This window comes from Ranitomeya variabilis, chromosome 1, assembly GCF_051348905.1.
Source record: "Ranitomeya variabilis isolate aRanVar5 chromosome 1, aRanVar5.hap1, whole genome shotgun sequence".
In the NCBI taxonomy this organism is placed as follows: Eukaryota; Metazoa; Chordata; class Amphibia; order Anura; family Dendrobatidae; genus Ranitomeya; species Ranitomeya variabilis.
Window position 1 is genome coordinate 771,175,541 of NC_135232.1, and position 24,875 is coordinate 771,200,415.

The 24,875-nt window shown below is 47.9% G+C and overlaps 82 pseudogenes; all 82 read left to right on the forward strand.

Annotated features, from left to right (window-relative positions):
- The first annotated feature begins 54 nt into the window (after positions 1–54).
- On the forward strand, positions 55–173 carry LOC143797728 (5S ribosomal RNA; annotated as a pseudogene).
- A 251-nt stretch (positions 174–424) lies between these two features.
- On the forward strand, positions 425–543 carry LOC143800069 (5S ribosomal RNA; annotated as a pseudogene).
- Positions 544–620: 77 nt separating this feature from the next.
- LOC143798326 (5S ribosomal RNA) lies at positions 621–739 on the forward strand (annotated as a pseudogene).
- Positions 740–985: 246 nt separating this feature from the next.
- On the forward strand, positions 986–1,104 carry LOC143800643 (5S ribosomal RNA; annotated as a pseudogene).
- A 77-nt stretch (positions 1,105–1,181) lies between these two features.
- LOC143797729 (5S ribosomal RNA) lies at positions 1,182–1,300 on the forward strand (annotated as a pseudogene).
- Positions 1,301–1,560: 260 nt separating this feature from the next.
- Positions 1,561–1,679, forward strand: LOC143798025 (5S ribosomal RNA; annotated as a pseudogene).
- A 77-nt stretch (positions 1,680–1,756) lies between these two features.
- On the forward strand, positions 1,757–1,875 carry LOC143797730 (5S ribosomal RNA; annotated as a pseudogene).
- Positions 1,876–2,126: 251 nt separating this feature from the next.
- LOC143800070 (5S ribosomal RNA) lies at positions 2,127–2,245 on the forward strand (annotated as a pseudogene).
- A 77-nt stretch (positions 2,246–2,322) lies between these two features.
- Positions 2,323–2,441, forward strand: LOC143798328 (5S ribosomal RNA; annotated as a pseudogene).
- Positions 2,442–2,691: 250 nt separating this feature from the next.
- On the forward strand, positions 2,692–2,810 carry LOC143800483 (5S ribosomal RNA; annotated as a pseudogene).
- Positions 2,811–3,252: 442 nt separating this feature from the next.
- On the forward strand, positions 3,253–3,371 carry LOC143798691 (5S ribosomal RNA; annotated as a pseudogene).
- A 257-nt stretch (positions 3,372–3,628) lies between these two features.
- On the forward strand, positions 3,629–3,747 carry LOC143800072 (5S ribosomal RNA; annotated as a pseudogene).
- A 77-nt stretch (positions 3,748–3,824) lies between these two features.
- Positions 3,825–3,943, forward strand: LOC143797732 (5S ribosomal RNA; annotated as a pseudogene).
- A 248-nt stretch (positions 3,944–4,191) lies between these two features.
- LOC143800073 (5S ribosomal RNA) lies at positions 4,192–4,310 on the forward strand (annotated as a pseudogene).
- A 77-nt stretch (positions 4,311–4,387) lies between these two features.
- Positions 4,388–4,506, forward strand: LOC143798329 (5S ribosomal RNA; annotated as a pseudogene).
- Positions 4,507–4,752: 246 nt separating this feature from the next.
- Positions 4,753–4,871, forward strand: LOC143800074 (5S ribosomal RNA; annotated as a pseudogene).
- A 77-nt stretch (positions 4,872–4,948) lies between these two features.
- On the forward strand, positions 4,949–5,067 carry LOC143798498 (5S ribosomal RNA; annotated as a pseudogene).
- A 260-nt stretch (positions 5,068–5,327) lies between these two features.
- On the forward strand, positions 5,328–5,446 carry LOC143800075 (5S ribosomal RNA; annotated as a pseudogene).
- A 77-nt stretch (positions 5,447–5,523) lies between these two features.
- Positions 5,524–5,642, forward strand: LOC143797733 (5S ribosomal RNA; annotated as a pseudogene).
- A 251-nt stretch (positions 5,643–5,893) lies between these two features.
- On the forward strand, positions 5,894–6,012 carry LOC143800076 (5S ribosomal RNA; annotated as a pseudogene).
- A 77-nt stretch (positions 6,013–6,089) lies between these two features.
- LOC143798330 (5S ribosomal RNA) lies at positions 6,090–6,208 on the forward strand (annotated as a pseudogene).
- A 442-nt stretch (positions 6,209–6,650) lies between these two features.
- On the forward strand, positions 6,651–6,769 carry LOC143797734 (5S ribosomal RNA; annotated as a pseudogene).
- A 259-nt stretch (positions 6,770–7,028) lies between these two features.
- Positions 7,029–7,147, forward strand: LOC143798026 (5S ribosomal RNA; annotated as a pseudogene).
- A 77-nt stretch (positions 7,148–7,224) lies between these two features.
- Positions 7,225–7,343, forward strand: LOC143797735 (5S ribosomal RNA; annotated as a pseudogene).
- A 251-nt stretch (positions 7,344–7,594) lies between these two features.
- LOC143800077 (5S ribosomal RNA) lies at positions 7,595–7,713 on the forward strand (annotated as a pseudogene).
- A 77-nt stretch (positions 7,714–7,790) lies between these two features.
- On the forward strand, positions 7,791–7,909 carry LOC143798331 (5S ribosomal RNA; annotated as a pseudogene).
- A 257-nt stretch (positions 7,910–8,166) lies between these two features.
- Positions 8,167–8,285, forward strand: LOC143800484 (5S ribosomal RNA; annotated as a pseudogene).
- Positions 8,286–8,727: 442 nt separating this feature from the next.
- On the forward strand, positions 8,728–8,846 carry LOC143797736 (5S ribosomal RNA; annotated as a pseudogene).
- Positions 8,847–9,103: 257 nt separating this feature from the next.
- LOC143800079 (5S ribosomal RNA) lies at positions 9,104–9,222 on the forward strand (annotated as a pseudogene).
- A 77-nt stretch (positions 9,223–9,299) lies between these two features.
- LOC143797737 (5S ribosomal RNA) lies at positions 9,300–9,418 on the forward strand (annotated as a pseudogene).
- Positions 9,419–9,666: 248 nt separating this feature from the next.
- Positions 9,667–9,785, forward strand: LOC143800080 (5S ribosomal RNA; annotated as a pseudogene).
- A 77-nt stretch (positions 9,786–9,862) lies between these two features.
- On the forward strand, positions 9,863–9,981 carry LOC143798332 (5S ribosomal RNA; annotated as a pseudogene).
- A 246-nt stretch (positions 9,982–10,227) lies between these two features.
- LOC143800081 (5S ribosomal RNA) lies at positions 10,228–10,346 on the forward strand (annotated as a pseudogene).
- A 77-nt stretch (positions 10,347–10,423) lies between these two features.
- On the forward strand, positions 10,424–10,542 carry LOC143797738 (5S ribosomal RNA; annotated as a pseudogene).
- Positions 10,543–10,802: 260 nt separating this feature from the next.
- LOC143800082 (5S ribosomal RNA) lies at positions 10,803–10,921 on the forward strand (annotated as a pseudogene).
- A 77-nt stretch (positions 10,922–10,998) lies between these two features.
- LOC143797739 (5S ribosomal RNA) lies at positions 10,999–11,117 on the forward strand (annotated as a pseudogene).
- A 252-nt stretch (positions 11,118–11,369) lies between these two features.
- On the forward strand, positions 11,370–11,488 carry LOC143800084 (5S ribosomal RNA; annotated as a pseudogene).
- A 77-nt stretch (positions 11,489–11,565) lies between these two features.
- LOC143798334 (5S ribosomal RNA) lies at positions 11,566–11,684 on the forward strand (annotated as a pseudogene).
- A 246-nt stretch (positions 11,685–11,930) lies between these two features.
- Positions 11,931–12,049, forward strand: LOC143800644 (5S ribosomal RNA; annotated as a pseudogene).
- Positions 12,050–12,125: 76 nt separating this feature from the next.
- LOC143797741 (5S ribosomal RNA) lies at positions 12,126–12,244 on the forward strand (annotated as a pseudogene).
- Positions 12,245–12,503: 259 nt separating this feature from the next.
- LOC143800085 (5S ribosomal RNA) lies at positions 12,504–12,622 on the forward strand (annotated as a pseudogene).
- Positions 12,623–12,699: 77 nt separating this feature from the next.
- LOC143798696 (5S ribosomal RNA) lies at positions 12,700–12,818 on the forward strand (annotated as a pseudogene).
- A 251-nt stretch (positions 12,819–13,069) lies between these two features.
- LOC143800086 (5S ribosomal RNA) lies at positions 13,070–13,188 on the forward strand (annotated as a pseudogene).
- A 77-nt stretch (positions 13,189–13,265) lies between these two features.
- LOC143797742 (5S ribosomal RNA) lies at positions 13,266–13,384 on the forward strand (annotated as a pseudogene).
- Positions 13,385–13,634: 250 nt separating this feature from the next.
- Positions 13,635–13,753, forward strand: LOC143800087 (5S ribosomal RNA; annotated as a pseudogene).
- Positions 13,754–13,830: 77 nt separating this feature from the next.
- Positions 13,831–13,949, forward strand: LOC143798335 (5S ribosomal RNA; annotated as a pseudogene).
- A 246-nt stretch (positions 13,950–14,195) lies between these two features.
- On the forward strand, positions 14,196–14,314 carry LOC143800646 (5S ribosomal RNA; annotated as a pseudogene).
- A 77-nt stretch (positions 14,315–14,391) lies between these two features.
- On the forward strand, positions 14,392–14,510 carry LOC143797744 (5S ribosomal RNA; annotated as a pseudogene).
- Positions 14,511–14,770: 260 nt separating this feature from the next.
- LOC143800088 (5S ribosomal RNA) lies at positions 14,771–14,889 on the forward strand (annotated as a pseudogene).
- Positions 14,890–14,966: 77 nt separating this feature from the next.
- LOC143797745 (5S ribosomal RNA) lies at positions 14,967–15,085 on the forward strand (annotated as a pseudogene).
- Positions 15,086–15,336: 251 nt separating this feature from the next.
- Positions 15,337–15,455, forward strand: LOC143800089 (5S ribosomal RNA; annotated as a pseudogene).
- Positions 15,456–15,532: 77 nt separating this feature from the next.
- Positions 15,533–15,651, forward strand: LOC143798336 (5S ribosomal RNA; annotated as a pseudogene).
- Positions 15,652–15,897: 246 nt separating this feature from the next.
- LOC143800647 (5S ribosomal RNA) lies at positions 15,898–16,016 on the forward strand (annotated as a pseudogene).
- Positions 16,017–16,093: 77 nt separating this feature from the next.
- On the forward strand, positions 16,094–16,212 carry LOC143797746 (5S ribosomal RNA; annotated as a pseudogene).
- Positions 16,213–16,469: 257 nt separating this feature from the next.
- LOC143800090 (5S ribosomal RNA) lies at positions 16,470–16,588 on the forward strand (annotated as a pseudogene).
- Positions 16,589–16,665: 77 nt separating this feature from the next.
- LOC143797747 (5S ribosomal RNA) lies at positions 16,666–16,784 on the forward strand (annotated as a pseudogene).
- A 257-nt stretch (positions 16,785–17,041) lies between these two features.
- On the forward strand, positions 17,042–17,160 carry LOC143800091 (5S ribosomal RNA; annotated as a pseudogene).
- Positions 17,161–17,237: 77 nt separating this feature from the next.
- LOC143797748 (5S ribosomal RNA) lies at positions 17,238–17,356 on the forward strand (annotated as a pseudogene).
- A 250-nt stretch (positions 17,357–17,606) lies between these two features.
- On the forward strand, positions 17,607–17,725 carry LOC143800092 (5S ribosomal RNA; annotated as a pseudogene).
- Positions 17,726–17,802: 77 nt separating this feature from the next.
- On the forward strand, positions 17,803–17,921 carry LOC143798337 (5S ribosomal RNA; annotated as a pseudogene).
- A 246-nt stretch (positions 17,922–18,167) lies between these two features.
- LOC143800650 (5S ribosomal RNA) lies at positions 18,168–18,286 on the forward strand (annotated as a pseudogene).
- Positions 18,287–18,363: 77 nt separating this feature from the next.
- LOC143799563 (5S ribosomal RNA) lies at positions 18,364–18,482 on the forward strand (annotated as a pseudogene).
- A 454-nt stretch (positions 18,483–18,936) lies between these two features.
- Positions 18,937–19,055, forward strand: LOC143797749 (5S ribosomal RNA; annotated as a pseudogene).
- Positions 19,056–19,312: 257 nt separating this feature from the next.
- Positions 19,313–19,431, forward strand: LOC143800093 (5S ribosomal RNA; annotated as a pseudogene).
- A 77-nt stretch (positions 19,432–19,508) lies between these two features.
- LOC143797750 (5S ribosomal RNA) lies at positions 19,509–19,627 on the forward strand (annotated as a pseudogene).
- Positions 19,628–19,877: 250 nt separating this feature from the next.
- On the forward strand, positions 19,878–19,996 carry LOC143800096 (5S ribosomal RNA; annotated as a pseudogene).
- A 77-nt stretch (positions 19,997–20,073) lies between these two features.
- On the forward strand, positions 20,074–20,192 carry LOC143798338 (5S ribosomal RNA; annotated as a pseudogene).
- A 258-nt stretch (positions 20,193–20,450) lies between these two features.
- On the forward strand, positions 20,451–20,569 carry LOC143800097 (5S ribosomal RNA; annotated as a pseudogene).
- A 77-nt stretch (positions 20,570–20,646) lies between these two features.
- On the forward strand, positions 20,647–20,765 carry LOC143800485 (5S ribosomal RNA; annotated as a pseudogene).
- Positions 20,766–21,207: 442 nt separating this feature from the next.
- Positions 21,208–21,326, forward strand: LOC143797752 (5S ribosomal RNA; annotated as a pseudogene).
- A 248-nt stretch (positions 21,327–21,574) lies between these two features.
- LOC143800098 (5S ribosomal RNA) lies at positions 21,575–21,693 on the forward strand (annotated as a pseudogene).
- A 77-nt stretch (positions 21,694–21,770) lies between these two features.
- On the forward strand, positions 21,771–21,889 carry LOC143798340 (5S ribosomal RNA; annotated as a pseudogene).
- A 246-nt stretch (positions 21,890–22,135) lies between these two features.
- LOC143800099 (5S ribosomal RNA) lies at positions 22,136–22,254 on the forward strand (annotated as a pseudogene).
- Positions 22,255–22,331: 77 nt separating this feature from the next.
- On the forward strand, positions 22,332–22,450 carry LOC143797753 (5S ribosomal RNA; annotated as a pseudogene).
- Positions 22,451–22,710: 260 nt separating this feature from the next.
- LOC143800100 (5S ribosomal RNA) lies at positions 22,711–22,829 on the forward strand (annotated as a pseudogene).
- A 77-nt stretch (positions 22,830–22,906) lies between these two features.
- Positions 22,907–23,025, forward strand: LOC143797754 (5S ribosomal RNA; annotated as a pseudogene).
- Positions 23,026–23,277: 252 nt separating this feature from the next.
- Positions 23,278–23,396, forward strand: LOC143800101 (5S ribosomal RNA; annotated as a pseudogene).
- Positions 23,397–23,473: 77 nt separating this feature from the next.
- On the forward strand, positions 23,474–23,592 carry LOC143798341 (5S ribosomal RNA; annotated as a pseudogene).
- Positions 23,593–23,838: 246 nt separating this feature from the next.
- LOC143800651 (5S ribosomal RNA) lies at positions 23,839–23,957 on the forward strand (annotated as a pseudogene).
- A 77-nt stretch (positions 23,958–24,034) lies between these two features.
- Positions 24,035–24,153, forward strand: LOC143797756 (5S ribosomal RNA; annotated as a pseudogene).
- Positions 24,154–24,411: 258 nt separating this feature from the next.
- On the forward strand, positions 24,412–24,530 carry LOC143799004 (5S ribosomal RNA; annotated as a pseudogene).
- A 77-nt stretch (positions 24,531–24,607) lies between these two features.
- Positions 24,608–24,726, forward strand: LOC143797758 (5S ribosomal RNA; annotated as a pseudogene).
- The last annotated feature ends 149 nt before the right edge of the window (positions 24,727–24,875 follow it).

A 24,875-nucleotide genomic window follows, 5' to 3' on the forward strand; every position in this document is an offset into this window, starting at 1 on the left:
TTTCCCTTACGATTGTTTTCATCTTGAAAAGACTAGCAGGCGCGAAAGCAATCGGTCAATGGCCACACTAAGCTGAATGTGCCTGCCCTCGTCAGATCGCAAATGCTAAGCAGCTTGAGGCTAGGCAAGTACCAGCATGGGAGACTGGCTGGGAATCCCTGGTACCGTTGACTTGGTTTTTTCGTTTTGATCCAAGCTTTCCCTGACGATTGTATTCCTCTTGAAAAGAGCCGCACTGGTGTGAACAATCTGTCATTGGCCACTCTAAGCTGAATGTGCCAGCTCTGGTTAGATCGCAAATGCTAAGCAGCTTGAGGCTGGGCAAGTTTCTTTTTTTTTTTTTTTTTTGGGGGGGGGGGTTTATCAAAGCTTTCCCTTACAATTTTATATCTCTTGAAAAGACCCGCTGTGGTGCTAGTTGTCCGTCAATGGCCACTCTAAGCTGAATGTGCCTGCCCTCGTCAGATCGCAAACGCTAAGCAGCTTGAGGCTGGGCAAGTACCGGCATGGGAGACTGGCTGGGAATCCCCGGTACCGTTGACTTGCTATTTTGTTTTTCTCAAAGCTTTCCCTTACGATTGTTTTCATCTTGAAAAGACTAGCAGACGCGAAAACAATCGGTCAATGGCCACACTAAGCTGAATGTGCCTGCCCTCGTCAGATCGCAAATGCTAAGCAGCTTGGGGCTAGGCAAGTACCAGCATGGGAGACTGGCTGGGAATCCCTGGTACCGTTGACTTGGTTTTTTCGTTTTGATCCAAGCTTTCCCTAACGATTGTATTCCTCTTGAAAAGAGCCGCACTGGTGTGAACAATTTGTCATTGGCCACTCTAAGCTGAATGTGCCAGTTCTGGTCAGATCGCAAATGCTAAGCAGCTTGAGGCTGGGCAAGTTTCTTTTTTTTTTTTTGGGGGGGGGGGTTTATCAAAGCTTTCCCTTACAATTTTATATCTCTTGAAAAGACCCGCTGTGGTGCTAGTTTTCCGTCAATGGCCACTCTAAGCTGCATGTGCCTGCCCTCGTCAGATCGCAAACGCTAAGCAGCTTGAGGCTGGGCAAGTACCGGCATGGGAGACTGGCTGGGAATCCCCGGTACCGTTGACTTGCTATTTTTTTTTTCTCAAAGCTTTCCCTTACGATTTTTTTCATCTTGAAAAGACTAGCAGACGCGAAAGCAATCGGTCAATGGCCACACTAAGCTGAATGTGCCTGCCCTCGTCAGATCGCAAATGCTAAGCAGCTTGAGGCTAGGCAAGTACCAGCATGGGAGACTGGCTGGGAATCCCTGGTACCGTTGACTTGGTTTTTTCGTTTTGATCCAAGCTTTCCCTGACGATTGTATTCCTCTTGAAAAGAGCCGCACTGGTTTGAACAATCTGTCATTGGCCACTCTAAGCTGAATGTGCCAGCTCTGGTCAGATCGCAAATGCTAAGCAGCTTGAGGCTGGGCAAGTTTCTTTTTTCTTTTTTTTTTTTTTTTTTTGGGGGGGGGGGGTTTATCAAAGCTTTCCCTTACAATTTTATATCTCTTGAAAAGACCCGCTGTGGTGCTAGTTGTCCGTCAATGGCCACACTAAGCTGAATGTGCCTGCCCTCGTCAGATCGCAAACGCTAAGCAGCTTGAGGCTGGGCAAGTACCGGCATGGGAGACTGGCTGGGAATCCCCGGTACCGTTGACTTGCTATTTTGTTTTTCTCAAAGCTTTCCCTTACGATTGTTTTCATCTTGAAAAGACTAGCAGGCGCGAAAACAATCGGTCAATGGCCACACTAAGCTGAATGTGCCTGCCCTCGTCAGATCGCAAATGCTAAGCAGCTTGAGGCTAGGCAAGTACCAGCATGGGAGACTGGCTGGGAATCCCTGGTACCGTTGACTTGGTTTTTTCGTTTTGATCCAAGCTTTCCCTGACGATTGTATTCCTCTTGAAAAGAGCCGCACTGGTGTGAACAATCTGTCATTGGCCACTCTAAGCTGAATGTGCCAGCTCTGGTTAGATCGCAAATGCTAAGCAGCTTGAGGCTGGGCAAGTTTCTTTTTTTTTTTTTTTTTTTGGGGGGGGGGTTTATCAAAGCTTTCCCTTACAATTTTATATCTCTTGAAAAGACCCGCTGTGGTGCTAGTTGTCCGTCAATGGCCACTCTAAGCTGAATGTGCCTGCCCTCGTCAGATCGCAAACGCTAAGCAGCTTGAGGCTGGGCAAGTACCGGCATGGGAGACTGGCTGGGAATCCCCGGTACCGTTGACTTGCTATTTTGTTTTTCTCAAAGCTTTCCCTTACGATTGTTTTCATCTTGAAAAGACTAGCAGACGCGAAAGCAATCGGTCAATGGCCACACTAAGCTGAATGTGCCTGCCCTCGTCAGATCGCAAATGCTAAGCAGCTTGGGGCTAGGCAAGTACCAGCATGGGAGACTGGCTGGGAATCCCTGGTACCGTTGACTTGGTTTTTTCGTTTTGATCCAAGCTTTCCCTGACGATTGTATTCCTCTTGAAAAGAGCCGCACTGGTTTGAGCAATCTGTCATTGGCCACTCTAAGCTGAATGTGCCAGCTCTGGTCAGATCGCAAATGCTAAGCAGCTTGAGGCTGGGCAAGTTTCTTTTTTTTTTTTTTTTTTGGGGGGGGGGTTTATCAAAGCTTTCCCTTACAATTTTATATCTCTTGAAAAGACCCGCTGTGGTGCTAGTTGTCCGTCAATGTCCACACTAAGCTGAATGTGCCTGCCCTCGTCAGATCGCAAATGCTAAGCAGCTTGAGGCTAGGCAAGTACCAGCATGGGAGACTGGCTGGGAATCCCTGGTACCGTTGACTTGGTTTTTTCGTTTTGATCCAAGCTTTCCCTGACGATTGTATTCCTCTTGAAAAGAGCCGCACTGGTGTGAACAATTTGTCATTGGCCACTCTAAGCTGAATGTGCCAGCTCTGGTTAGATCGCAAATGCTAAGCAGCTTGAGGCTGGACAAGTTTCTTTTTTTTTTTTTGGGGGGGGGGGTTTATCAAAGCTTTCCCTTACAATTTTATATCTCTTGAAAAGACCCGCTGTGGTGCTAGTTGTCCGTCAATGGCCACTCTAAGCTGAATGTGCCTGCCCTCGTCAGATCGCAAACGCTAAGCAGCTTGAGGCTGGGCAAGTACCGGCATGGGAGACTGGCTGGGAATCCCCGATACCGTTGACTTGCTATTTTTTTTTTCTCAAAGCTTTCCCTTACGATTGTTTTCATCTTGAAAAGACTAGCAGACGCGAAAGCAATCGGTCAATGGCCACACTAAGCTGAATGTGCCTGCCTTCGTCAGATCGCAAATGCTAAGCAGCTTGAGGCTAGGCAAGTACCAGCATGGGAGACTGGCTGGGAATCCCTGGTACCGTTGACTTGGTTTTTTCGTTTTGATCCAAGCTTTCCCTGACGATTGTATTCCTCTTGAAAAGAGCCGCACTGGTTTGAACAATCTGTCATTGGCCACTCTAAGCTGAATGTGCCAGCTCTGGTCAGATCGCAAATGCTAAGCAGCTTGAGGCTGGGCAAGTTTCTTTTTTCTTTTTTTTTTTTTTTTTTTGGGGGGGGGTTTATCAAAGCTTTCCCTTACAATTTTATATCTCTTGAAAAGACCCGCTGTGGTGCTAGTTGTCCGTCAATGGCCACTCTAAGCTGAATGTGCCTGCCCTCGTCAGATCGCAAACGCTAAGCAGCTTGAGGCTGGGCAAGTACCGGCATGGGAGACTGGCTGGGAATCCCCGGTACCGTTGACTTGCTATTTTGTTTTTCTCAAAGCTTTCCCTTACGATTGTTTTCATCTTGAAAAGACTAGCAGACGCGAAAGCAATCGGTCAATGGCCACACTAAGCTGAATGTGCCTGCCCTCGTCAGATCGCAAATGCTAAGCAGCTTGAGGCTAGGCAAGTACCAGCATGGGAGACTGGCTGGGAATCCCTGGTACCGTTGACTTGGTTTTTTCGTTTTGATCCAAGCTTTCCCTGACGATTGTATTCCTCTTGAAAAGAGCCGCACTGGTGTGAACAATCTGTCATTGGCCACTCTAAGCTGAATGTGCCAGCTCTGGTTAGATCGCAAATGCTAAGCAGCTTGAGGCTGGGCAAGTTTCTTTTTTTTTTTTTTTGGGGGGGGGGGTTTATCAAAGCTTTCCCTTACAATTTTATATCTCTTGAAAAGACCCGCTGTGGTGCTAGTTGTCCGTCAATGGCCACTCTAAGCTGAATGTGCCTGCCCTCGTCAGATCGCAAACGCTAAGCAGCTTGAGGCTGGGCAAGTACCGGCATGGGAGACTGGCTGGGAATCCCCGGTACCGTTGACTTGCTATTTTGTTTTTCTCAAAGCTTTCCCTTACGATTGTTTTCATCTTGAAAAGACTAGCAGACGCGAAAGCAATCGGTCAATGGCCACACTAAGCTGAATGTGCCTGCCCTCGTCAGATCGCAAATGCTAAGCAGCTTGGGGCTAGGCAAGTACCAGCATGGGAGACTGGCTGGGAATCCCTGGTACCGTTGACTTGGTTTTTTCGTTTTGATCCAAGCTTTCCCTAACGATTGTATTCCTCTTGAAAAGAGCCGCACTGGTGTGAACAATTTGTCATTGGCCACTCTAAGCTGAATGTGCCAGCTCTGGTCAGATCGCAAATGCTAAGCAGCTTGAGGCTGGGCAAGTTTCTTTTTTTTTTTTTGGGGGGGGGGGGTTATCAAAGCTTTCCCTTACAATTTTATATCTCTTGAAAAGACCAGCTGTGGTGCTAGTTGTCCGTCAATGGCCACTCTAAGCTGAATGTGCCTGCCCTCGTCAGATCGCAAACGCTAAGCAGCTTGAGGCTGGGCAAGTACCGGCATGGGAGACTGGCTGGGAATCCCCGGTACCGTTGACTTGCTATTTTTTTTTTCTTAAAGCTTTCCCTTACGATTGTTTTCATCTTGAAAAGACTAGCAGACGCGAAAGCAATCGGTCAATGGCCACACTAAGCTGAATGTGCCTGCCCTCGTCAGATCGCGAATGCTAAGCAGCTTGAGGCTAGGCAAGTACCAGCATGGGAGACTGGCTGGGAATCCCTGGTACCGTTGACTTGGTTTTTTCGTTTTGATCCAAGCTTTCCCTGACGATTGTATTCCTCTTGAAAAGAGCCGCACTGGTTTGAACAATCTGTCATTGGCCACTCTAAGCTGAATGTGCCAGCTCTGGTCAGATCGCAAATGCTAAGCAGCTTGAGGCTGGGCAAGTTTCTTTTTTCTTTTTTTTTTTTTTTTTTTGGGGGGGGGGGGTTTATCAAAGCTTTCCCTTACAATTTTATATCTCTTGAAAAGACCCGCTGTGGTGCTAGTTGTCCGTCAATGGCCACTCTAAGCTGAATGTGCCTGCCCTCGTCAGATCGCAAACGCTAAGCAGCTTGAGGCTGGGCAAGTACCGGCATGGGAGACTGGCTGGGAATCCCCGGTACCGTTGACTTGCTATTTTGTTTTTCTCAAAGCTTTCCCTTACGATTGTTTTCATCTTGAAAAGACTAGCAGGCGCGAAAGCAATCGGTCAATGGCCACACTAAGCTGAATGTGCCTGCCCTCGTCAGATCGCAAATGCTAAGCAGCTTGAGGCTAGGCAAGTACCAGCATGGGAGACTGGCTGGGAATCCCTGGTACCGTTGACTTGGTTTTTTCGTTTTGATCCAAGCTTTCCCTGACGATTGTATTCCTCTTGAAAAGAGCCGCACTGGTGTGAACAATCTGTCATTGGCCACTCTAAGCTGAATGTGCCAGCTCTGGTTAGATCGCAAATGCTAAGCAGCTTGAGGCTGGGCAAGTTTCTTTTTTTTTTTTTTTTTTGGGGGGGGGGGTTTATCAAAGCTTTCCCTTACAATTTTATATCTCTTGAAAAGACCCGCTGTGGTGCTAGTTGTCCGTCAATGGCCACTCTAAGCTGAATGTGCCTGCCCTCGTCAGATCGCAAACGCTAAGCAGCTTGAGGCTGGGCAAGTACCGGCATGGGAGACTGGCTGGGAATCCCCGGTACCGTTGACTTGCTATTTTGTTTTTCTCAAAGCTTTCCCTTACGATTGTTTTCATCTTGAAAAGACTAGCAGACGCGAAAGCAATCGGTCAATGGCCACACTAAGCTGAATGTGCCTGCCCTCGTCAGATCGCAAATGCTAAGCAGCTTGGGGCTAGGCAAGTACCAGCATGGGAGACTGGCTGGGAATCCCTGGTACCGTTGACTTGGTTTTTTCGTTTTGATCCAAGCTTTCCCTAACGATTGTATTCCTCTTGAAAAGAGCCGCACTGGTGTGAACAATTTGTCATTGGCCACTCTAAGCTGAATGTGCCAGCTCTGGTCAGATCGCAAATGCTAAGCAGCTTGAGGCTGGGCAAGTTTCTTTTTTTTTTTTTGGGGGGGGGGGTTTATCAAAGCTTTCCCTTACAATTTTATATCTCTTGAAAAGACCCGCTGTGGTGCTAGTTTTCCGTCAATGGCCACTCTAAGCTGCATGTGCCTGCCCTCGTCAGATCGCAAACGCTAAGCAGCTTGAGGCTGGGCAAGTACCGGCATGGGAGACTGGATGGGAATCCCCGGTACCGTTGACTTGCTATTTTTTTTTTCTCAAAGCTTTCCCTTACGATTTTTTTCATCTTGAAAAGACTAGCAGACGCGAAAGCAATCGGTCAATGGCCACACTAAGCTGAATGTGCCTGCCCTCGTCAGATCGCAAATGCTAAGCAGCTTGAGGCTAGGCAAGTACCAGCATGGGAGACTGGCTGGGAATCCCTGGTACCGTTGACTTGGTTTTTTCGTTTTGATCCAAGCTTTCCCTGACGATTGTATTCCTCTTGAAAAGAGCCGCACTGGTTTGAACAATCTGTCATTGGCCACTCTAAGCTGAATGTGCCAGCTCTGGTCAGATCGCAAATGCTAAGCAGCTTGAGGCTGGGCAAGTTTCTTTTTTCTTTTTTTTTTTTTTTTTTGGGGGGGGGGGGTTTATCAAAGCTTTCCCTTACAATTTTATATCTCTTGAAAAGACCCGCTGTGGTGCTAGTTGTCCGTCAATGGCCACACTAAGCTGAATGTGCCTGCCCTCGTCAGATCGCAAACGCTAAGCAGCTTGAGGCTGGGCAAGTACCGGCATGGGAGACTGGCTGGGAATCCCCGGTACCGTTGACTTGCTATTTTGTTTTTCTCAAAGCTTTCCCTTACGATTGTTTTCATCTTGAAAAGACTAGCAGGCGCGAAAACAATCGGTCAATGGCCACACTAAGCTGAATGTGCCTGCCCTCGTCAGATCGCAAATGCTAAGCAGCTTGAGGCTAGGCAAGTACCAGCATGGGAGACTGGCTGGGAATCCCTGGTACCGTTGACTTGGTTTTTTCGTTTTGATCCAAGCTTTCCCTGACGATTGTATTCCTCTTGAAAAGAGCCGCACTGGTGTGAACAATCTGTCATTGGCCACTCTAAGCTGAATGTGCCAGCTCTGGTTAGATCGCAAATGCTAAGCAGCTTGAGGCTGGGCAAGTTTCTTTTTTTTTTTTTTTTTTTGGGGGGGGGGTTTATCAAAGCTTTCCCTTACAATTTTATATCTCTTGAAAAGACCCGCTGTGGTGCTAGTTGTCCGTCAATGGCCACTCTAAGCTGAATGTGCCTGCCCTCGTCAGATCGCAAACGCTAAGCAGCTTGAGGCTGGGCAAGTACCGGCATGGGAGACTGGCTGGGAATCCCCGGTACCGTTGACTTGCTATTTTGTTTTTCTCAAAGCTTTCCCTTACGATTGTTTTCATCTTGAAAAGACTAGCAGACGCAAAAGCAATCGGTCAATGGCCACACTAAGCTGAATGTGCCTGCCCTCGTCAGATCGCAAATGCTAAGCAGCTTGGGGCTAGGCAAGTACCAGCATGGGAGACTGGCTGGGAATCCCTGGTACCGTTGACTTGGTTTTTTCGTTTTGATCCAAGCTTTCCCTGACGATTGTATTCCTCTTGAAAAGAGCCGCACTGGTTTGAGCAATCTGTCATTGGCCACTCTAAGCTGAATGTGCCAGCTCTGGTCAGATCGCAAATGCTAAGCAGCTTGAGGCTGGGCAAGTTTCTTTTTTCTTTTTTTTTTTTTTTTTTGGGGGGGGGGTTTATCAAAGCTTTCCCTTACAATTTTATATCTCTTGAAAAGACCCGCTGTGGTGCTAGTTGTCCGTCAATGTCCACACTAAGCTGAATGTGCCTGCCCTCGTCAGATCGCAAATGCTAAGCAGCTTGAGGCTAGGCAAGTACCAGCATGGGAGACTGGCTGGGAATCCCTGGTACCGTTGACTTGGTTTTTTCGTTTTGATCCAAGCTTTCCCTGACGATTGTATTCCTCTTGAAAAGAGCCGCACTGGTGTGAACAATTTGTCATTGGCCACTCTAAGCTGAATGTGCCAGCTCTGGTTAGATCGCAAATGCTAAGCAGCTTGAGGCTGGACAAGTTTCTTTTTTTTTTTTTGGGGGGGGGGGTTTATCAAAGCTTTCCCTTACAATTTTATATCTCTTGAAAAGACCCGCTGTGGTGCTAGTTGTCCGTCAATGGCCACTCTAAGCTGAATGTGCCTGCCCTCGTCAGATCGCAAACGCTAAGCAGCTTGAGGCTGGGCAAGTACCGGCATGGGAGACTGGCTGGGAATCCCCGATACCGTTGACTTGCTATTTTTTTTTTCTCAAAGCTTTCCCTTACGATTGTTTTCATCTTGAAAAGACTAGCAGACGCGAAAGCAATCGGTCAATGGCCACACTAAGCTGAATGTGCCTGCCCTCGTCAGATCGCAAATGCTAAGCAGCTTGAGGCTAGGCAAGTACCAGCATGGGAGACTGGCTGGGAATCCCTGGTACCGTTGACTTGGTTTTTTCGTTTTGATCCAAGCTTTCCCTGACGATTGTATTCCTCTTGAAAAGAGCCGCACTGGTTTGAACAATCTGTCATTGGCCACTCTAAGCTGAATGTGCCAGCTCTGGTCAGATCGCAAATGCTAAGCAGCTTGAGGCTGGGCAAGTTTCTTTTTTCTTTTTTTTTTTTTTTTTTGGGGGGGGGGTTTATCAAAGCTTTCCCTTACAATTTTATATCTCTTGAAAAGACCCGCTGTGGTGCTAGTTGTCCGTCAATGGCCACTCTAAGCTGAATGTGCCTGCCCTCGTCAGATCGCAAACGCTAAGCAGCTTGAGGCTGGGCAAGTACCGGCATGGGAGACTGGCTGGGAATCCCCGGTACCGTTGACTTGCTATTTTGTTTTTCTCAAAGCTTTCCCTTACGATTGTTTTCATCTTGAAAAGACTAGCAGACGCGAAAGCAATCGGTCAATGGCCACACTAAGCTGAATGTGCCTGCCCTCGTCAGATCGCAAATGCTAAGCAGCTTGAGGCTAGGCAAGTACCAGCATGGGAGACTGGCTGGGAATCCCTGGTACCGTTGACTTGGTTTTTTCGTTTTGATCCAAGCTTTCCCTGACGATTGTATTCCTCTTGAAAAGAGCCGCACTGGTGTGAACAATCTGTCATTGGCCACTCTAAGCTGAATGTGCCAGCTCTGGTTAGATCGCAAATGCTAAGCAGCTTGAGGCTGGGCAAGTTTCTTTTTTTTTTTTTTTGGGGGGGGGGGTTTATCAAAGCTTTCCCTTACAATTTTATATCTCTTGAAAAGACCCGCTGTGGTGCTAGTTGTCTGTCAATGGCCACTCTAAGCTGAATGTGCCTGCCCTCGTCAGATCGCAAACGCTAAGCAGCTTGAGGCTGGGCAAGTACCGGCATGGGAGACTGGCTGGGAATCCCCGGTACCGTTGACTTGCTATTTTGTTTTTCTCAAAGCTTTCCCTTACGATTGTTTTCATCTTGAAAAGACTAGCAGACGCGAAAGCAATCGGTCAATGGCCACACTAAGCTGAATGTGCCTGCCCTCGTCAGATCGCAAATGCTAAGCAGCTTGGGGCTAGGCAAGTACCAGCATGGGAGACTGGCTGGGAATCCCTGGTACCGTTGACTTGGTTTTTTCGTTTTGATCCAAGCTTTCCCTAACGATTGTATTCCTCTTGAAAAGAGCCGCACTGGTGTGAACAATTTGTCATTGGCCACTCTAAGCTGAATGTGCCAGCTCTGGTCAGATCGCAAATGCTAAGCAGCTTGAGGCTGGGCAAGTTTCTTTTTTTTTTTTTGGGGGGGGGGGGTTATCAAAGCTTTCCCTTACAATTTTATATCTCTTGAAAAGACCAGCTGTGGTGCTAGTTGTCCGTCAATGGCCACTCTAAGCTGAATGTGCCTGCCCTCGTCAGATCGCAAACGCTAAGCAGCTTGAGGCTGGGCAAGTACCGGCATGGGAGACTGGCTGGGAATCCCCGGTACCGTTGACTTGCTATTTTTTTTTTCTTAAAGCTTTCCCTTACGATTGTTTTCATCTTGAAAAGACTAGCAGACGCGAAAGCAATCGGTCAATGGCCACACTAAGCTGAATGTGCCTGCCCTCGTCAGATCGCAAATGCTAAGCAGCTTGAGGCTAGGCAAGTACCAGCATGGGAGACTGGCTGGGAATCCCTGGTACCGTTGACTTGGTTTTTTCGTTTTGATCCAAGCTTTCCCTGACGATTGTATTCCTCTTGAAAAGAGCCGCACTGGTTTGAACAATCTGTCATTGGCCACTCTAAGCTGAATGTGCCAGCTCTGGTCAGATCGCAAATGCTAAGCAGCTTGAGGCTGGGCAAGTTTCTTTTTTCTTTTTTTTTTTTTTTTTTTGGGGGGGGGGGGTTTATCAAAGCTTTCCCTTACAATTTTATATCTCTTGAAAAGACCCGCTGTGGTGCTAGTTGTCCGTCAATGGCCACTCTAAGCTGAATGTGCCTGCCCTCGTCAGATCGCAAACGCTAAGCAGCTTGAGGCTGGGCAAGTACCGGCATGGGAGACTGGCTGGGAATCCCCGGTACCGTTGACTTGCTATTTTGTTTTTCTCAAAGCTTTCCCTTACGATTGTTTTCATCTTGAAAAGACTAGCAGGCGCGAAAGCAATCGGTCAATGGCCACACTAAGCTGAATGTGCCTGCCCTCGTCAGATCGCAAATGCTAAGCAGCTTGAGGCTAGGCAAGTACCAGCATGGGAGACTGGCTGGGAATCCCTGGTACCGTTGACTTGGTTTTTTCGTTTTGATCCAAGCTTTCCCTGACGATTGTATTCCTCTTGAAAAGAGCCGCACTGGTGTGAACAATCTGTCATTGGCCACTCTAAGCTGAATGTGCCAGCTCTGGTTAGATCGCAAATGCTAAGCAGCTTGAGGCTGGGCAAGTTTCTTTTTTTTTTTTTTTTTTTGGGGGGGGGGGTTTATCAAAGCTTTCCCTTACAATTTTATATCTCTTGAAAAGACCCGCTGTGGTGCTAGTTGTCCGTCAATGGCCACTCTAAGCTGAATGTGCCTGCCCTCGTCAGATCGCAAACGCTAAGCAGCTTGAGGCTGGGCAAGTACCGGCATGGGAGACTGGCTGGGAATCCCCGGTACCGTTGACTTGCTATTTTGTTTTTCTCAAAGCTTTCCCTTACGATTGTTTTCATCTTGAAAAGACTAGCAGACGCGAAAGCAATCGGTCAATGGCCACACTAAGCTGAATGTGCCTGCCCTCGTCAGATCGCAAATGCTAAGCAGCTTGGGGCTAGGCAAGTACCAGCATGGGAGACTGGCTGGGAATCCCTGGTACCGTTGACTTGGTTTTTTCGTTTTGATCCAAGCTTTCCCTAACGATTGTATTCCTCTTGAAAAGAGCCGCACTGGTGTGAACAATTTGTCATTGGCCACTCTAAGCTGAATGTGCCAGCTCTGGTCAGATCGCAAATGCTAAGCAGCTTGAGGCTGGGCAAGTTTCTTTTTTTTTTTTTTGGGGGGGGGGTTTATCAAAGCTTTCCCTTACAATTTTATATCTCTTGAAAAGACCCGCTGTGGTGCTAGTTTTCCGTCAATGGCCACTCTAAGCTGCATGTGCCTGCCCTCGTCAGATCGCAAACGCTAAGCAGCTTGAGGCTGGGCAAGTACCGGCATGGGAGACTGGCTGGGAATCCCCGGTACCGTTGACTTGCTATTTTTTTTTCTCAAAGCTTTCCCTTACGATTGTTTTCATCTTGAAAAGACTAGCAGACGCGAAAGCAATCGGTCAATGGCCACACTAAGCTGAATGTGCCTGCCCTCGTCAGATCGCAAATGCTAAGCAGCTTGAGGCTAGGCAAGTACCAGCATGGGAGACTGGCTGGGAATCCCTGGTACCGTTGACTTGGTTTTTTCGTTTTGATCCAAGCTTTCCCTGACGATTGTATTCCTCTTGAAAAGAGCCGCACTGGTTTGAACAATCTGTCATTGGCCACTCTAAGCTGAATGTGCCAGCTCTGGTCAGATCGCAAATGCTAAGCAGCTTGAGGCTGGGCAAGTTTCTTTTTTCTTTTTTTTTTTTTTTTTTGGGGGGGGGGGGTTTATCAAAGCTTTCCCTTACAATTTTATATCTCTTGAAAAGACCCGCTGTGGTGCTAGTTGTCCGTCAATGGCCACTCTAAGCTGAATGTGCCTGCCCTCGTCAGATCGCAAACGCTAAGCAGCTTGAGGCTGGGCAAGTACCGGCATGGGAGACTGGCTGGGAATCCCCGGTACCGTTGACTTGCTATTTTGTTTTTCTCAAAGCTTTCCCTTACGATTGTTTTCATCTTGAAAAGACTAGCAGGCGCGAAAACAATCGGTCAATGGCCACATTAAGCTGAATGTGCCTGCCCTCGTCAGATCGCAAATGCTAAGCAGCTTGAGGCTAGGCAAGTACCAGCATGGGAGACTGGCTGGGAATCCCTGGTACCGTTGACTTGGTTTTTTCGTTTTGATCCAAGCTTTCCCTGACGATTGTATTCCTCTTGAAAAGAGCCGCACTGGTGTGAACAATCTGTCATTGGCCACTCTAAGCTGAATGTGCCAGCTCTGGTTAGATCGCAAATGCTAAGCAGCTTGAGGCTGGGCAAGTTTCTTTTTTTTTTTTTTTTTTTGGGGGGGGGGTTTATCAAAGCTTTTCCTTACAATTTTATATCTCTTGAAAAGACCCGCTGTGGTGCTAGTTGTCCGTCAATGGCCACTCTAAGCTGAATGTGCCTGCCCTCGTCAGATCGCAAACGCTAAGCAGCTTGAGGCTGGGCAAGTACCGGCATGGGAGACTGGCTGGGAATCCCCGGTACCGTTGACTTGCTATTTTGTTTTTCTCAAAGCTTTCCCTTACGATTGTTTTCATCTTGAAAAGACTAGCAGACGCGAAAGCAATCGGTCAATGGCCACACTAAGCTGAATGTGCCTGCCCTCGTCAGATCGCAAATGCTAAGCAGCTTGAGGCTAGGCAAGTACCAGCATGGGAGACTGGCTGGGAATCCCTGGTACCGTTGACTTGGTTTTTTCGTTTTGATCCAAGCTTTCCCTGACGATTGTATTCCTCTTGAAAAGAGCCGCACTGGTGTGAACAATCTGTCATTGGCCACTCTAAGCTGAATGTGCCAGCTCTGGTTAGATCGCAAATGCTAAGCAGCTTGAGGCTGGGCAAGTTTCTTTTTTTTTTTTTTTTTGGGGGGGGGGGTTTATCAAAGCTTTCCCTTACAATTTTATATCTCTTGAAAAGACCCGCTGTGGTGCTAGTTGTCCGTCAATGGCCACTCTAAGCTGAATGTGCCTGCCCTCGTCAGATCGCAAACGCTAAGCAGCTTGAGGCTGGGCAAGTACCGGCATGGGAGACTGGCTGGGAATCCCCGGTACCGTTGACTTGCTATTTTGTTTTTCTCAAAGCTTTCCCTTACGATTGTTTTCATCTTGAAAAGACTAGCAGACGCGAAAGCAATCGGTCAATGGCCACACTAAGCTGAATGTGCCTGCCCTCGTCAGATCGCAAATGCTAAGCAGCTTGGGGCTAGGCAAGTACCAGCATGGGAGACTGGCTGGGAATCCCTGGTACCGTTGACTTGGTTTTTTCGTTTTGATCCAAGCTTTCCCTAACGATTGTATTCCTCTTGAAAAGAGCCGCACTGGTGTGAACAATTTGTCATTGGCCACTCTAAGCTGAATGTGCCAGCTCTGGTCAGATCGCAAATGCTAAGCAGCTTGAGGCTGGGCAAGTTTCTTTTTTTTTTTTTTGGGGGGGGGGTTTATCAAAGCTTTCCCTTACAATTTTATATCTCTTGAAAAGACCCGCTGTGGTGCTAGTTTTCCGTCAATGGCCACTCTAAGCTGCATGTGCCTGCCCTCGTCAGATCGCAAACGCTAAGCAGCTTGAGGCTGGGCAAGTACCGGCATGGGAGACTGGCTGGGAATCCCCGGTACCGTTGACTTGCTATTTTTTTTTTCTCAAAGCTTTCCCTTACGATTGTTTTCATCTTGAAAAGACTAGCAGACGCGAAAGCAATCGGTCAATGGCCACACTAAGCTGAATGTGCCTGCCCTCGTCAGATCGCAAATGCTAAGCAGCTTGAGGCTAGGCAAGTACCAGCATGGGAGACTGGCTGGGAATCCCTGGTACCGTTGACTTGGTTTTTTCGTTTTGATCCAAGCTTTCCCTGACGATTGTATTCCTCTTGAAAAGAGCCGCACTGGTTTGAACAATCTGTCATTGGCCACTCTAAGCTGAATGTGCCAGCTCTGGTCAGATCGCAAATGCTAAGCAGCTTGAGGCTGGGCAAGTTTCTTTTTTCTTTTTTTTTTTTTTTTTTGGGGGGGGGGGGGTTTATCAAAGCTTTCCCTTACAATTTTATATCTCTTGAAAAGACCCGCTGTGGTGCTAGTTGTCCGTCAATGGCCACTCTAAGCTGAATGTGCCTGCCCTCGTCAGATCGCAAACGCTAAGCAGCTTGAGGCTGGGCAAGTACCGGCATGGGAGACTGGCTGGGAATCCCCGGTACCGTTGACTTGCTATTTTGTTTTTCTCAAAGCTTTCCCTTACGATTGTTTTCATCTTGAAAAGACTAGCAGGCGCGAAAGCAATCGGTCAATGGCCACACTAAGCTGAATGTGCCTGCCCTCGTCAGATCGCAAATGCTAAGCAGCTTGAGGCTAGGCAAGTACCAGCATGGGAGACTGGCTGGGAATCCCTGGTACCGTTGACTTGGTTTTTTCGTTTTGATCCAAGCTTTCCCTGACGATTGTATTCCTCTTGAAAAGAGCCGCACTGGTGTGAACAATCTGTCATTGGCCACTCTAAGCTGAATGTGCCAGCTCTGGTTAGATCGCAAATGCTAAGCAGCTTGAGGCTGGGCAAGTTTCTTTTTTTTTTTTTTTTTTTGGTTGGGGGGTTTATCAAAGCTTTCCCTTACAATTTTATATCTCTTGAAAAGACCCGCTGTGGTGCTAGTTGTCCGTCAATGGCCACTCTAAGCTGAATGTGCCTGCCCTCGTCAGATCGCAAACGCTAAGCAGCTTGAGGCTGGGCAAGTACCGGCATGGGAGACTGGCTGGGAATCCCCGGTACCGTTGACTTGCTATTTTGTTTTTCTCAAAGCTTTCCCTTACGATTGTTTTCATCTTGAAAAGACTAGCAGACGCGAAAGCAATCAGTCAATGGCCACACTAAGCTGAATGTGCCTGCCCTCGTCAGATCGCAAATGCTAAGCAGCTTGGGGCTAGGCAAGTACCAGCATGGGAGACTGGCTGGGAATCCCTGGTACCGTTGACTTGGTTTTTTCGTTTTGATCCAAGCTTTCCCTAACGATTGTATTCCTCTTGAAAAGAGCCGCACTGGTGTGAACAATTTGTCATTGGCCACTCTAAGCTGAATGTGCCAGCTCTGGTCAGATCGCAAATGCTAAGCAGCTTGAGGCTGGGCAAGTTTCTTTTTTTTTTTTTGGGGGGGGGGGTTTATCAAAGCTTTCCCTTACAATTTTATATCTCTTGAAAAGACCCGCTGTGGTGCTAGTTTTCCGTCAATGGCCACTCTAAGCTGCATGTGCCTGCCCTCGTCAGATCGCAAACGCTAAGCAGCTTGAGGCTGGGCAAGTACCGGCATGGGAGACTGGCTGGGAATCCCCGGTACCGTTGACTTGCTATTTTTTTTTTCTCAAAGCTTTCCCTTACGATTGTTTTCATCTTGAAAAGACTAGCAGACGCGAAAGCAATCGGTCAATGGCCACACTAAGCTGAATGTGCCTGCCCTCGTCAGATCGCAAATGCTAAGCAGCTTGAGGCTAGGCAAGTACCAGCATGGGAGACTGGCTGGGAATCCCTGGTACCGTTGACTTGGTTTTTTCGTTTTGATCCAAGCTTTCCCTGACGATTGTATTCCTCTTGAAAAGAGCCGCACTGGTTTGAACAATCTGTCATTGGCCACTCTAAGCTGAATGTGCCAGCTCTGGTCAGATCGCAAATGCTAAGCAGCTTGAGGCTGGGCAAGTTTCTTTTTTCTTTTTTTTTTTTTTTTTTGGGGGGGGGGTTTATCAAAGCTTTCCCTTACAATTTTATATCTCTTGAAAAGACCCGCTGTGGTGCTAGTTGTCCGTCAATGGCCACTCTAAGCTGAATGTGCCTGCCCTCGTCAGATCGCAAACGCTAAGCAGCTTGAGGCTGGGCAAGTACCGGCATGGGAGACTGGCTGGGAATCCCCGGTACCGTTGACTTGCTATTTTGTTTTTCTCAAAGCTTTCCCTTACGATTGTTTTCATCTTGAAAAGACTAGCAGACACGAAAGCAATCGGTCAATGGCCACACTAAGCTGAATGTGCCTGCCCTCGTCAGATCGCAAATGCTAAGCAGCTTGAGGCTAGGCAAGTACCAGCATGGGAGACTGGCTGGGAATCCCTGGTACCGTTGACTTGGTTTTTTCGTTTTGATCCAAGCTTTCCCTGACGATTGTATTCCTCTTGAAAAGAGCCGCACTGGTTTGAACAATCTGTCATTGGCCACTCTAAGCTGAATGTGCCAGCTCTGGTCAGATCGCAAATGCTAAGCAGCTTGAGGCTGGGCAAGTTTCTTTTTTCTTTTTTTTTTTTTTTTTTGGGGGGGGGGTTTATCAAAGCTTTCCCTTACAATTTTATATCTCTTGAAAAGACCCGCTGTGGTGCTAGTTGTCCGTCAATGGCCACTCTAAGCTGAATGTGCCTGCCCTCGTCAGATCGCAAACGCTAAGCAGCTTGAGGCTGGGCAAGTACCGGCATGGGAGACTGGCTGGGAATCCCCGGTACCGTTGACTTGCTATTTTGTTTTTCTCAAAGCTTTCCCTTACGATTGTTTTCATCTTGAAAAGACTAGCAGACGCGAAAGCAATCGGTCAATGGCCACACTAAGCTGAATGTGCCTGCCCTCGTCAGATCGCAAATGCTAAGCAGCTTGAGGCTAGGCAAGTACCAGCATGGGAGACTGGCTGGGAATCCCTGGTACCGTTGACTTGGTTTTTTCGTTTTGATCCAAGCTTTCCCTGACGATTGTATTCCTCTTGAAAAGAGCCGCACTGGTGTGAACAATCTGTCATTGGCCACTCTAAGCTGAATGTGCCAGCTCTGGTTAGATCGCAAATGCTAAGCAGCTTGAGGCTGGGCAAGTTTCTTTTTTTTTTTTTTTTGGGGGGGGGGGGTTTATCAAAGCTTTCCCTTACAATTTTATATCTCTTGAAAAGACCCGCTGTGGTGCTAGTTGTCCGTCAATGGCCACTCTAAGCTGAATGTGCCTGCCCTCGTCAGATCGCAAACGCTAAGCAGCTTGAGGCTGGGCAAGTACCGGCATGGGAGACTGGCTGGGAATCCCCGGTACCGTTGACTTGCTATTTTGTTTTTCTCAAAGCTTTCCCTTACGATTGTTTTCATCTTGAAAAGACTAGCAGACGCGAAAGCAATCGGTCAATGGCCACACTAAGCTGAATGTGCCTGCCCTCGTCAGATCGCAAATGCTAAGCAGCTTGGGGCTAGGCAAGTACCAGCATGGGAGACTGGCTGGGAATCCCTGGTACCGTTGACTTGGTTTTTTCGTTTTGATCCAAGCTTTCCCTAACGATTGTATTCCTCTTGAAAAGAGCCGCACTGGTGTGAACAATTTGTCATTGGCCACTCTAAGCTGAATGTGCCAGCTCTGGTCAGATCGCAAATGCTAAGCAGCTTGAGGCTGGGCAAGTTTCTTTTTTTTTTTTGGGGGGGGGGGGTTTATCAAAGCTTTCCCTTACAATTTTATATCTCTTGAAAAGACCCGCTGTGGTGCTAGTTTTCCGTCAATGGCCACTCTAAGCTGCATGTGCCTGCCCTCGTCAGATCGCAAACGCTAAGCAGCTTGAGGCTGGGCAAGTACCGGCATGGGAGACTGGCTGGGAATCCCCGGTACCGTTGACTTGCTATTTTTTTTTTCTCAAAGCTTTCCCTTACGATTGTTTTCATCTTGAAAAGACTAGCAGACGCGAAAGCAATCGGTCAATGGCCACACTAAGCTGAATGTACCTGCCCTCGTCAGATCGCAAATGCTAAGCAGCTTGAGGCTAGGCAAGTACCAGCATGGGAGACTGGCTGGGAATCCCTGGTACCGTTGACTTGGTTTTTTCGTTTTGATCCAAGCTTTCCCTGACGATTGTATTCCTCTTGAAAAGAGCCGCACTGGTTTGAACAATCTGTCATTGGCCACTCTAAGCTGAATGTGCCAGCTCTGGTCAGATCGCAAATGCTAAGCAGCTTGAGGCTGGGCAAGTTTCTTTTTTCTTTTTTTTTTTTTTTTTTGGGGGGGGGGGTTTATCAAAGCTTTCCCTTACAATTTTATATCTCTTGAAAAGACCCGCTGTGGTGCTAGTTGTCCGTCAATGGCCACTCTAAGCTGAATGTGCCTGCCCTCGTCAGATCGCAAACGCTAAGCAGCTTGAGACTGGGCAAGTACCGGCATGGGAGACTGGCTGGGAATCCCCGGTACCGTTGACTTGCTATTTTGTTTTTCTCAAAGCTTTCCCTTACGATTGTTTTCATCTTGAAAAGACTAGCAGACGCGAAAGCAATCGGTCAATGGCCACACTAAGCTGAATGTGCCTGCCCTCGTCAGATCGCAAATGCTAAGCAGCTTGAGGCTAGGCAAGTACCAGCATGGGAGACTGGCTGGGAATCCCTGGTACCGTTGACTTGGTTTTTTCGTTTTGATCCAAGCTTTCCCTGACGATTGTATTCCTCTTGAAAAGAGCCGCACTGGTTTGAACAATCTGTCATTGGCCACTCTAAGCTGAATGTGCCAGCTCTGGTCAGATCGCAAATGCTAAGCAGCTTGAGGCTGGGCAAGTTTCTTTTTTCTTTTTTTTTTTTTTTTTTGGGGGGGGGGTTTATCAAAGCTTTCCCTTACAATTTTATATCTCTTGAAAAGACCCGCTGTGGTGCTAGTTGTCCGTCAATGGCCACTCTAAGCTGAATGTGCCTGCCCTCGTCAGATCGCAAACGCTAAGCAGCTTGAGGCTGGGCAAGTACCGGCATGGGAGACTGGCTGGGAATCCCCGGTACCGTTGACTTGCTATTTTGTTTTTCTCAAAGCTTTCCCTTACGATTGTTTTCATCTTGAAAAGACTAGCAGACGCGAAAGCAATCGGTCAATGGCCACACTAAGCTGAATGTGCCTGCCCTCGTCAGATCGCAAATGCTAAGCAGCTTGAGGCTAGGCAAGTACCAGCATGGGAGACTGGCTGGGAATCCCTGGTACCGTTGACTTGGTTTTTTCGTTTTGATCCAAGCTTTCCCTGACGATTGTATTCCTCTTGAAAAGAGCCGCACTGGTGTGAACAATCTGTCATTGGCCACTCTAAGCTGAATGTGCCAGCTCTGGTTAGATCGCAAATGCTAAGCAGCTTGAGGCTGGGCAAGTTTCTTTTTTTTTTTTTTTTGGGGGGGGGGGGTTTATCAAAGCTTTCCCTTACAATTTTATATCTCTTGAAAAGACCCGCTGTGGTGCTAGTTGTCCGTCAATGGCCACTCTAAGCTGAATGTGCCTGCCCTCGTCAGATCGCAAACGCTAAGCAGCTTGAGGCTGGGCAAGTACCGGCATGGGAGACTGGCTGGGAATCCCCGGTACCGTTGACTTGCTATTTTGTTTTTCTCAAAGCTTTCCCTTACGATTGTTTTCATCTTGAAAAGACTAGCAGACGCGAAAGCAATCGGTCAATGGCCACACTAAGCTGAATGTGCCTGCCCTCGTCAGATCGCAAATGCTAAGCAGCTTGGGGCTAGGCAAGTACCAGCATGGGAGACTGGCTGGGAATCCCTGGTACCGTTGACTTGGTTTTTTCGTTTTGATCCAAGCTTTCCCTGACGATTGTATTCCTCTTGAAAAGAGCCGCACTGGTTTGAACAATCTGTCATTGGCCACTCTAAGCTGAATGTGCCAGCTCTGGTCAGATCGCAAATGCTAAGCAGCTTGAGGCTGGGCAAGTTTCTTTTTTCTTTTTTTTTTTTTTTTTTGGGGGGGGGGGTTTATCAAAGCTTTCCCTTACAATTTTATATCTCTTGAAAAGACCCGCTGTGGTGCTAGTTGTCCGTCAATGGCCACTCTAAGCTGAATGTGCCTGCCCTCGTCAGATCGCAAACGCTAAGCAGCTTGAGGCTGGGCAAGTACCGGCATGGGAGACTGGCTGGGAATCCCCGGTACCGTTGACTTGCTATTTTGTTTTTCTCAAAGCTTTCCCTTACGATTGTTTTCATCTTGAAAAGACTAGCAGACGCAAAAGCAATCGGTCAATGTCCACACTAAGCTGAATGTGCCTGCCCTCGTCAGATCGCAAATGCTAAGCAGCTTGAGGCTAGGCAAGTACCAGCATGGGAGACTGGCTGGGAATCCCTGGTACCGTTGACTTGGTTTTTTCGTTTTGATCCAAGCTTTCCCTGACGATTGTATTCCTCTTGAAAAGAGCCGCACTGGTGTGAACAATTTGTCATTGGCCACTCTAAGCTGAATGTGCCAGCTCTGGTTAGATCGCAAATGCTAAGCAGCTTGAGGCTGGACAAGTTTCTTTTTTTTTTTTTGGGGGGGGGGGTTTATCAAAGCTTTCCCTTACAATTTTATATCTCTTGAAAAGACCCGCTGTGGTGCTAGTTGTCCGTCAATGGCCACTCTAAGCTGAATGTGCCTGCCCTCGTCAGATCGCAAACGCTAAGCAGCTTGAGGCTGGGCAAGTACCGGCATGGGAGACTGGCTGGGAATCCCAGATACCGTTGACTTGCTATTTTTTTTTTCTCAAAGCTTTCCCTTACGATTGTTTTCATCTTGAAAAGACTAGCAGACGCGAAAGCAATCGGTCAATGGCCACACTAAGCTGAATGTGCCTGCCCTCGTCAGATCGCAAATGCTAAGCAGCTTGAGGCTAGGCAAGTACCAGCATGGGAGACTGGCTGGGAATCCCTGGTACCGTTGACTTGGTTTTTTCGTTTTGATCCAAGCTTTCCCTGACGATTGTATTCCTCTTGAAAAGAGCCGCACTGGTGTGAACAATCTGTCATTGGCCACTCTAAGCTGAATGTGCCAGCTCTGGTTAGATCGCAAATGCTAAGCAGCTTGAGGCTGGGCAAGTTTCTTTTTTTTTTTTTTTGGGGGGGGGGGTTTATCAAAGCTTTCCCTTACAATTTTATATCTCTTGAAAAGACCCGCTGTGGTGCTAGTTGTCCGTCAATGGCCACTCTAAGCTGAATGTGCCTGCCCTCGTCAGATCGCAAACGCTAAGCAGCTTGAGGCTGGGCAAGTACCGGCATGGGAGACTGGCTGGGAATCCCCGGTACCGTTGACTTGCTATTTTGTTTTTCTCAAAGCTTTCCCTTACGATTGTTTTCATCTTGAAAAGACTAGCAGACGCGAAAGCAATCGGTCAATGGCCACACTAAGCTGAATGTGCCTGCCCTCGTCAGATCGCAAATGCTAAGCAGCTTGGGGCTAGGCAAGTACCAGCATGGGAGACTGGCTGGGAATCCCTGGTACCGTTGACTTGGTTTTTTCGTTTTGATCCAAGCTTTCCCTAACGATTGTATTCCTCTTGAAAAGAGCCGCACTGGTGTGAACAATTTGTCATTGGCCACTCTAAGCTGAATGTGCCAGCTCTGGTCAGATCGCAAATGCTAAGCAGCTTGAGGCTGGGCAAGTTTCTTTTTTTTTTTTGGGGGGGGGGGGGTTATCAAAGCTTTCCCTTACAATTTTATATCTCTTGAAAAGACCAGCTGTGGTGCTAGTTGTCCGTCAATGGCCACTCTAAGCTGAATGTGCCTGCCCTCGTCAGATCGCAAACGCTAAGCAGCTTGAGGCTGGGCAAGTACCGGCATGGGAGACTGGCTGGGAATCCCCGGTACCGTTGACTTGCTATTTTTTTTTTCTTAAAGCTTTCCCTTACGATTGTTTTCATCTTGAAAAGACTAGCAGACGCGAAAGCAATCGGTCAATGGCCACACTAAGCTGAATGTGCCTGCCCTCGTCAGATCGCAAATGCTAAGCAGCTTGAGGCTAGGCAAGTACCAGCATGGGAGACTGGCTGGGAATCCCTGGTACCGTTGACTTGGTTTTTTCGTTTTGATCCAAGCTTTCCCTGACGATTGTATTCCTCTTGAAAAGAGCCGCACTGGTTTGAACAATCTGTCATTGGCCACTCTAAGCTGAATGTGCCAGCTCTGGTCAGATCGCAAATGCTAAGCAGCTTGAGGCTGGGCAAGTTTCTTTTTTCTTTTTTTTTTTTTTTTTTTGGGGGGGGGGGGTTTATCAAAGCTTTCCCTTACAATTTTATATCTCTTGAAAAGACCCGCTGTGGTGCTAGTTGTCCGTCAATGGCCACTCTAAGCTGAATGTGCCTGCCCTCGTCAGATCGCAAACGCTAAGCAGCTTGAGGCTGGGCAAGTACCGGCATGGGAGACTGGCTGGGAATCCCCGGTACCGTTGACTTGCTATTTTGTTTTTCTCAAAGCTTTCCCTTACGATTGTTTTCATCTTGAAAAGACTAGCAGGCGCGAAAGCAATCGGTCAATGGCCACACTAAGCTGAATGTGCCTGCCCTCGTCAGATCGCAAATGCTAAGCAGCTTGAGGCTAGGCAAGTACCAGCATGGGAGACTGGCTGGGAATCCCTGGTACCGTTGACTTGGTTTTTTCGTTTTGATCCAAGCTTTCCCTGACGATTGTATTCCTCTTGAAAAGAGCCGCACTGGTGTGAACAATCTGTCATTGGCCACTCTAAGCTGAATGTGCCAGCTCTGGTTAGATCGCAAATGCTAAGCAGCTTGAGGCTGGGCAAGTTTCTTTTTTTTTTTTTTTTTTTGGGGGGGGGGGTTTATCAAAGCTTTCCCTTACAATTTTATATCTCTTGAAAAGACCCGCTGTGGTGCTAGTTGTCCGTCAATGGCCACTCTAAGCTGAATGTGCCTGCCCTCGTCAGATCGCAAACGCTAAGCAGCTTGAGGCTGGGCAAGTACCGGCATGGGAGACTGGCTGGGAATCCCCGGTACCGTTGACTTGCTATTTTGTTTTTCTCAAAGCTTTCCCTTACGATTGTTTTCATCTTGAAAAGACTAGCAGACGCGAAAGCAATCGGTCAATGGCCACACTAAGCTGAATGTGCCTGCCCTCGTCAGATCGCAAATGCTAAGCAGCTTGGGGCTAGGCAAGTACCAGCATGGGAGACTGGCTGGGAATCCCTGGTACCGTTGACTTGGTTTTTTCGTTTTGATCCAAGCTTTCCCTAACGATTGTATTCCTCTTGAAAAGAGCCGCACTGGTGTGAACAATTTGTCATTGGCCACTCTAAGCTGAATGTGCCAGCTCTGGTCAGATCGCAAATGCTAAGCAGCTTGAGGCTGGGCAAGTTTCTTTTTTTTTTTTTGGGGGGGGGGGTTTATCAAAGCTTTCCCTTACAATTTTATATCTCTTGAAAAGACCCGCTGTGGTGCTAGTTTTCCGTCAATGGCCACTCTAAGCTGCATGTGCCTGCCCTCGTCAGATCGCAAACGCTAAGCAGCTTGAGGCTGGGCAAGTACCGGCATGGGAGACTGGCTGGGAATCCCCGGTACCGTTGACTTGCTATTTTTTTTTTCTCAAAGCTTTCCCTTACGATTGTTTTCATCTTGAAAAGACTAGCAGACGCGAAAGCAATCGGTCAATGGCCACACTAAGCTGAATGTGCCTGCCCTCGTCAGATCGCAAATGCTAAGCAGCTTGAGGCTAGGCAAGTACCAGCATGGGAGACTGGCTGGGAATCCCTGGTACCGTTGACTTGGTTTTTTCGTTTTGATCCAAGCTTTCCCTGACGATTGTATTCCTCTTGAAAAGAGCCGCACTGGTTTGAACAATCTGTCATTGGCCACTCTAAGCTGAATGTGCCAGCTCTGGTCAGATCGCAAATGCTAAGCAGCTTGAGGCTGGGCAAGTTTCTTTTTTCTTTTTTTTTTTTTTTTTTGGGGGGGGGGGTTTATCAAAGCTTTCCCTTACAATTTTATATCTCTTGAAAAGACCCGCTGTGGTGCTAGTTGTCCGTCAATGGCCACTCTAAGCTGAATGTGCCTGCCCTCGTCAGATCGCAAACGCTAAGCAGCTTGAGGCTGGGCAAGTACCGGCATGGGAGACTGGCTGGGAATCCCCGGTACCGTTGACTTGCTATTTTGTTTTTCTCAAAGCTTTCCCTTACGATTGTTTTCATCTTGAAAAGACTAGCAGGCGCGAAAACAATCGGTCAATGGCCACACTAAGCTGAATGTGCCTGCCCTCGTCAGATCGCAAATGCTAAGCAGCTTGAGGCTAGGCAAGTACCAGCATGGGAGACTGGCTGGGAATCCCTGGTACCGTTGACTTGGTTTTTTCGTTTTGATCCAAGCTTTCCCTGACGATTGTATTCCTCTTGAAAAGAGCCGCACTGGTGTGAACAATCTGTCATTGGCCACTCTAAGCTGAATGTGCCAGCTCTGGTTAGATCGCAAATGCTAAGCAGCTTGAGGCTGGG